We start from the raw sequence: 8,782 nt of genomic DNA on the forward strand, positions 1-8,782 counted from the left end.
TTGGACTCTTAGATAATTCTATTTTTTTAATTCAATGATTTAAAATGTGGCTAATTTCAATTCTAATCTATTTTTTTGTGTGCTCCAATTCTAGTTCTAATCTAATTTGGATTTTGCCTTTTTTTTATTTTTTATTTTTTAATGCTACTTGGTCAAACAGCATTTTTAGTTTCTTATTTGAAATACAGAACTCGAAGTAATACTCTTTGGACCGAACATAATTAAATATAAGTAATTCTAGTTTAGTTTATATATTTTTTTTAATTTTAATCCAATTTTTAAAAACTGAAATAGATCTAGTTGTTCAAGTCTGCCTGAAGGCTGAAACATGCCAATTGCAACTTTGCAAATTGTGAATTGTGAACTTTAAGAGAAAAGAAGTTTCAAAGTTCGTTAAAAATGTCGAGTCATTGTTGACAAAAGCCGCAGCCGGCACGCATGACTGCACACAATATGCTTACTCATCGAACTATTTTAGACGATATATTTTCTAAATAAGCTCGATATAAATTTTTTTTCTGAAGCTTTTTTATATTAAGTGTTACATTTTTCCTATAAACTCGATCCTTGAACTTTTAACGGATAACGCATGTTAAAGTCATGGGCGATGCCGATTATAGGGACGTCCACTAATATCGGATCAGAGCAGATACCTGGTGCCAAGTGGTAGTATTGGTATTCGACCGATACAAGGGTGGTGAAATGCATCTTATATGTATTTCCGAGTACTGATTGCACTGTTAGCTTGTTTAGTGTATTCCATATAGAAAGTCGCAGAATAGAAGAGAAGTAAGAAGACCAGACGTGTCTGTTCCAGTGTTGTAATGACTCACTGACTTGACTTAAGTGCACTTAAGTCACTGTTTTAAAATAACTTGACTTGACTTAAGTCTTTTGACCAGAATGACTTGACTTGACTTAAGTCTTCTGGACAAATGACTTGACTTGGACTTGAGTCATACGGTCCAACATCTTGGGATTAAATTAAGTGTTTTTTATTAAAATGTATCCCAAGTTTTGCACACTAAACAATTTATTGCTGCATATTTCCTTTGTGTACATTTTTAGTTAAATTGTTGCTCATTATCGGAGGAGTTTACCGATTTTAATGGTTTAACAGTTTACTTTTATGACAATAACATGACTTGAAATTGACTTGCTCCCATAATGACTTGACTGAGACTTGACTTGGGCAACCGATGACTTGCACTGGGACTTGACTTGTTATTTTGCGAAATACTTGACTTTTACTTAAGTCATTTCAAAATGACTTGTTTACAACATTGGTCTGTTCTGGCCTGGTCGAGAGACATTGCGGTCACTGACCGAGACAGTAGATTCAAGGCATATAAGCAGACACAAGAGAAAGACGATTAATAGAACACAACGGAATATTATAGCCCGATATTTAAGTCAGAAAAGTTCTCGTTTTAATTTTTCAAGGGCGTCGCATCTGTTTTATATCTAAACCCCATGGTGGTAATAAAATGCTCGCAGATACTGATAATTCCAGATATTTGCTTTAGAACTTATAATTACGATAAAAATGGCGCAATTTGTTGTGATTATAAACTGACTTTGCTACGAGAATTTTAGTGAAAATTATTTAAATTCACATCGCTAGGTGCGTTGCAAATCTAACAAACTTTTCTGAAAACTTCGAAAAAAATTGCGAGCCACATGAGTTAGGCAAAAGTAAATCACATAAAGGATCACATAAATAATGAAAAGATACACAAAATGATTTTATGAATCATGACATTTCATCGACAAGTATAGCAAGGAAGTTAACTTGGATGTGGTTTAACTGCGTGAATTTTTTTATTTTTCTGATACTTTAATAACGAATTGCTGTTTTTCAATACGTCACGCAACTTAGATTAAATGACTTACAATTCAAAGATTATTCTCTACATTTATTGATCCACATTTTTAGATTTAACGCAAATTATATTGTATCCGAACCGGAACTTTATGAACCGGTTTTGAAATAACGACGGTCGAACCGGAGCTGAACCGGGAGTTTTAAATTACTCGAAACCGAAACCGGAACTAACCGGATTTAGAAAAAAACCTTGAACCCGAACCGAACCTGAACCGGAAAAGTCAAACGGTTCGACTCCCTGGTTTCAAGTTACCACAAAGAAATAACTTCGAGCAACTTCGCATCGCAATAAAATGTTGATCGTGACGATTAAGTTAGTTGTTTTATGATGTTATCTTGTAAGGTTAAGCCTAAATAACCGCTTTTGTGCTGCATTAAAACCATAAAAAGTACAAAGTTATTGCGTGTCTATTGAACAGAAACTAGAAGTTATATTTTGAAAACAATTTCTACATGTTACAGACAGGGGTTCCATGGTAGCAGAAGGCACGCCCCTCTTCTATGCAAAACTTTTCGCCACTTGCGCGAATCCTATATGGCCTTGTGGGCCACAGACCAATTTAAAAAAGCTAGATTTATTGAAGAATTTAGTTTCATTTGTGTCACTGCACCTAATTTTACGGGAATAATGGCTTGGGGAGGAATTAAGAAGGAATGTAAATCAACGTAAATTTATTATTCAGAAGCAAGTAGGCTACCTCACTAATGCACGATTGAATAAATAATCTGTGCTATAAGCTTAAGCTCCTCTATTTTTTGTTCCAAACCTTTTTTATAGTTCGTTCTTTTCATAAAAATTTATCGGGTCACAGAAAAAAAAATACATCAGTTCAATTCGCTTTTGCGAATACAAAGTAAACACAGAAAAATGGCTCGTTGCTGTGAACACAACATGTCACCCAGGTGAGTTTCCGATTAACATAAGAGGTGTTTGTTTTGTAAAAAAATTGGCTTTTTAGATTGGCGAGAGAAGTTCGTGTTATATGGACTTGCATCACCAGAAGTAGGTTACAAAGCTATTTATGCTTATGATGATGGTGGACGGGCGGTGCACCTGGCACTTCGTGGTCAATGCGATTGACTGATGTTGAGAATGACAACTACAATGGTTTTACTGACTTGAAAGCAACGCTTTTTCGCACACAGTAGAGGCGTAATCCCTGGAGTGGCCGTAGGCAGGGTATCTCTGGCAATCAGCGTTGCCCGCATTGTTCTTGTACTGCCCTTGACCGCACAAACTCCATGCCAACCAAAAATGCCAGATCCGCCCTGTTTACATGCAGCAAAGTGTTTTTGTTGTTCCCGTGTAGACCTTCGTGGTGAACTTTTGGGCGAGGTATAATAATTGTTTGATAGACGCACGTTTCTGTGACACGAGAAAACTTTATCAGTCCGTCGATCACAAACTGTCATCTCACGAACTTCACTCTAATCATAACAGTGTGTGACGCACGGCATCTGCATGCGAAATACGGCTTTCTCACAAGGTTAGGACCAAAATTTGCACGTGTTTTTTACAAAATTTTAGGGGTGTAAGCAAATCATTTTCAAATGACTTGAGTCCCTGTCAAGTCGTTTAAGAAATGACTTAAGTTCCAGGAAAGTAATTTTTAACAAATGGCAAGTTAAGTCCGAATCATTGGATATAAACAGCATTGATGAATATTATTAAACTTTAAAAAATGATAAACAAATTATATTCTGACCAAAACTTCGCACAAAAAACGAAACAAATTGTAAGTTAACATTTAATACGTTTATTAATTAAATTAAATACCCCTATTTTAATAAAAAGTAGTATTCATTTGAACCACCTTAACATACGTGAAGTCATTTGTGTATAAATAACTGAAGTCCAAGTCAAGCCATTTGTCAAAATGACTTAAGTCCAGTCGAGTAATTTTACGAAAACGACTTGCTTCAATTTTTTCGAAAACAGTGTCTTAAAGGCATTCAAGAAAAATTCATTGACTAAAGTCATTATAACACTGTGCAAGATTGTAGACTGTATTGCCTTTAGATTACGGCCCAAAAACATAATTCAACACGACTGTAGAGATTGAAGTTTAAAGTCAGCACTAGCTGCGAGATTTCTATAACGAAAGTGATAAGAATATTGTTTCAAGAGATTCAGCTTTGTAAAAATCGGCGTGGGCTCCTGAAACTTGTTGTGCGACTCTCTGCAGGGTCGGTACTCTAATTTCGAGAAATACTGCCTTATATTTCTTCCCAAGCCAACATTTACAAACTAAATGTGAATTAAAAAACACTAAATGTGAATTTAAGAAAATGTGAATTAAAATCTCGGATTTTCCTATGGTCCTATCTATGCAAACAAACAAGGAATTGGTGGCGCCAGTACATTTACCTTCCCCGGGAATAATTTACCTTTTCAAATAACCGCAATGTTTGCCGAGTGAAAGAGGTACAGTGATTTTGTCTATCTTAAGTGCTGTGATTAACCCCTAGTTGTGTGCCTGTTTTTGGCTGATTTTCTTGGTGGAAGTTTTTCTAGGTAAAAATGAGGATTTTTGGTTAAAAAGCAATAATATCCAAGGCTATTTTTAACAGAAAGCAGTATGAAAAAAAGCCACAAATTACTAGTCTTGGTGTGTTTTTCATAGGAAAAAAAGAACAAAAAAGACCAAGCGGTAATCTACAAACGGACCATTTTGGGGTAATCGTATAGTTAATGAGCTGGTTACAATTTGAAAACAAGCCAGAACTAATTTGGAGAAATTTGAAACCACATGTTGGACTACTTCTTGTGATGTTTTCTTCGTGTGGCCGTCTTCCATAATCGCGCCTTGTAATTTGACACAGCAAATGCCCCAGTTCACACTCAGTGCATTCGCGACTGCGACATACATATTCTACCTCCCCGAACTGAAAAAAACGTGTTGATCAAAGTCCCTGTTATCTTACCTTACCTCATATCTTGTCTAACATCTTGTTTTGCACGTGCGCGCGCCTAATTTGACGGCTCCCATTGGCTGCTTGGACTCACGACATTGCCAAAGTGACCCCGAGTAACCTTGCTTCTGCCCGGCGCCACGGAGTAACCTGGCGTGAAAATCGTAAGAGAAAAAAAAACTCTCCGGTAAGATGTGAATGGCCATTTCAAGCGAAATCGGAATGCCTTCCATTGTGAGCGACGAAGTTGTTTCTGACACGTAACAATGGACTCGTAGTAAGACTGAAAACCAGTACCCTTGTATAAATAGAATTCGAGTAGGTAATTGTGGAATCCATTGATCCTAGGCGGAAATCAGACGGGATTTCGTACGAGGTTTTATCAATATTATTGTAATCCTAATGTTTAAAGGCACGACCAGTGTAGAAAAAGATGTTAGTGTGTGTTACAGGGAAAGATAGTGAAATTTGCTGTACAAATGATATTGTATCTTAAGATTAGAGTGATAATTTGTTGTCGTTAAAATGTATACATGTTTGTATAAACTTTATAGAGACACCAAAGTGTGAAGTTACGGCTAAAGTATAAAAAGTTGTTACTGAATTTAAAGGCGGAAATTTAGGATTTTAAAATCGGTGTAAAATTTATGTTTATCTTAAGATTAGAGTGGCAATTTGTTGTTGAAATGTATCCAAGTTTTTATAAACTTTATGAAGGTACTTTGAGGTTACAGATAACGTATGAAAAGGTGTTTTTGATTTTAAAGCCAGAAATTTAGGATTTCAGAATCTCTATAAAATTTATATTTATCTTAAGTTTTTGCATTGTAGTGGCAATATGTTGCCTGTCCACTTGAATAGCAGTTTGTAGTTTCAAATTTAACAAGTTCCTAATGGTCAAAATTGTGTTTGTTTTGTCGCAAAGATACATAACCTCTCCAGTCAAACCTTCCTATGAAAATATTAGTCAAATGCCTGTATATCTGAAGTAATCACTGAAATATCATTAGATATACTGTATAAGCTAAACTAAAATGAGAAATTTAGTTGACTACCACCACAATCTTGGTATACACAGAAAGGTATAGCATCAGTAAGCCATTGTATCACAGTTTAGTTACTTGCCAGACCCATGGCCCCCGATTGTCCCATACCATTTTCCTAAAGTTTAATGCGTTATTTTGGCCATTTAGGACTTATTCCGACAGGTTCATGTCTTATTAAGACGATTAAGTCTTGATTCTGTCGTGGATATTACGGTGTATTTGTCTTTATTATGTCGTTGGTTTTATTACTATACGGTATACGGTATTATAGATTTTTCTGCTTTATCTATTGTTTCTTTTAAGGTCTTATTGTGTGTGTATCGTTTCGAGTCTACGCTAAGCATTCTAACCGCGGCACAAAAAACTCCCCTTTTCGTATTTCACGAGTTTGGCTTGGCGTAAAAATTTCGCGCCGCCCACTATTATGACGTCACACACACACACGCTCTCTCTCTCTCTTTGATGACTTTGGAAAGTGTTTAAACCCGACTGAGACCGTGTGCAGAATCACAGGGGCGTAAAAAGATCAAAGGGTCTTATTGGATTGGATTCCAAGGCCTCCTAACGTTGTTTTGACACTCCTCTTAACAAGAGGGTGTCGCCAGCAATTTGTAAAATCACTTTCGAGGGGCGTTAGGGGTGGATTGGGGGTAAGGACACCCTAGCCCACGTGAATGGGTGTCAAATTTTTTTCCCAGGTGTGGGCAAACCTAAAATAGCTCCGTATTCAAACACCATTCAGTTATATTCATTTTACGAAAATGTGGATGTAAAATCTCAGCTATGTAACGGCTTTCAAGTGTTTCAAGATTTGCTTTGATTGTCAAAAAATCAACTACTAACTAATGCAATAAAAATCAAGAGTTAGATTTTGTGTTCGCAAAATTGCGTCCTATTATTGCCATATGCCAACGTTTTGCTACACATTGGGCACATATCTCGCCTTCTCGTAAAATTTAAGTTTAGAGCGGCATAAATATCGGCAAGTTGTATTACGTATATTATGTTGTTCCTTGTGTTTTTGACGTTAAATAAATCAATGTTCTTATTAAAACAACCTACTGTTGAACCACCCATATAGCCCTCTAAGCACCATCCCCACAGCTAATCAGTCATTGTGTTTTTCATATCTAGCCCTTTGTATAGGCCTCGATATGCACTTGAGCTTTTCAAGTATTTTTATACCAAATTAGATTAAGTGTGGGTGTGTGGCGTTGCATATTCCCGAAAGTACAGTGGCTTCGCTTTATAGGCAGCTTGTCAAAACATTGGGTTTAACAAACGGTTTGACTCGAAATAAAGGAAATTTTGTTTTTGTTACTTTAAAACCAGCAACAACAAAACGCTGCAAAAATGACGTATGCACAACATTAGGAATCGACGTCAAACGCTATTACAGTTTTCACCCAACGCCTTTTGTCAACTTTCCAAAGAATTCATACCAAACCATACATGGCGGAAATTGGTTCAGTTTTATGACTTTTCCTCATACCCACTTTTAATCCACAGGTCTTTGCGAATTGGATTCAGGAAGTTTATCCACATTTTTGCGGTTTACGCGATAGCACGTGGACAACTTTAACGCCCAATCGCCTAATATAACATTTTTTGGAGAATAATGACTAGAGGTTGTAGTAAGACGTGATTGTCAAAACCCATACACAAGCAGGTAGCATTTTGAACGAATAAATCTTTATTCATTTTCAACATCAAATGTGTATGAGCTTTGATATTCTTATTACGTATAAGTAACACTTTTTTATGTTAACTTAATACATAACGCTCACCAGCGACCTAAAAAACTCGTTGCACGTCCTACGGTTTGAAAAAAACCACGAGCATCTTTGATTAGTTCGTTTTGCGAAAAAAACGAAAGAAAGACATAAAGGAGAGTGAGCACGTGGCTTTTTACGGCCGACAGGATGTCCATTAAAGAAAGGGTTGCGTAGCGGACGCGGGATAGATCAGGTTTCATTACATTTACCTGTCAGTAAGGTGTCCTCTACAGAAACTGAATCTAATAGTTTTGGGTTATAAAAGCTTTAAGTTAAACATCTAACTGTTTTAGGTGGCATTTATATATAAGTAGTAAGTAACCGAAACATTCAGAAACACCAGTGGTTCCCAACCATTAGACTTTTCAATTATTGAGTCAAGCGTAGCTTCAGTCAAACGATGTCTAATAAAAATGATTGGACGCTCAAACCGTAATAGCTTGTTGTGCACTAAAATCCGGACATTTTAGCCAAATTTTGACACAATCCGTCTAGATTTTTTCCAATTTAAGTTTTGCCAATTTTGCGATGAGTTTTTTATTGACCCTGGTTTATGTATCATACACTATATTTGGAGATTCGGGCATGTTATCGAAAACGAAAAACGGTTTGCGAGAACAAAACAGTTGGGAACCGCTGATATACACAATGTGTATATTCTGTGACATTCAGGACATTCCGTACTCCTGCTTACCAACGAAAACGACACACTTATTACGAACAATAATACACCCGGTGCCTTCGGAATGGCTGACAAAAATTAGTAGACCAAATTATGGTCAGACGTATAACTATTGTGAATATAGATATAACAAAAAAACAAAACGTAAACGTGGCTAAATTTTAAGCGCTTTGTAAAAACTTCGACAATTCTGTGGAAATGCGACCGTTTTAGCCGTAAACAGTGGGGAGAATTATTGCCAGTCTTTACCGGGGCTTGACGCACAGGGCTTAGCTAATAACCGCCTTTGTGTTCCGTCCCTTTGACAGTGTCACGTGATCACGCCATGTTGGCGCGTTCCACTTGGGAAAAAAAATACTCGCCATGAAAACTAGTTTCTATGGGGGCCAATAGTGAGCTCATAATCGCGCCATTCTACGCGTCACAATCGGTTTTACGCTACGCCCCGTTTGTACTACACAAAACCAAAGTATTTGAACAA

This window comes from Ascidiella aspersa, chromosome 7 (assembly GCF_963924565.1).
Source record: "Ascidiella aspersa chromosome 7, kaAscAspe10.2, whole genome shotgun sequence".
NCBI lineage: Eukaryota > Metazoa > Chordata > Ascidiacea > Phlebobranchia > Ascidiidae > Ascidiella > Ascidiella aspersa.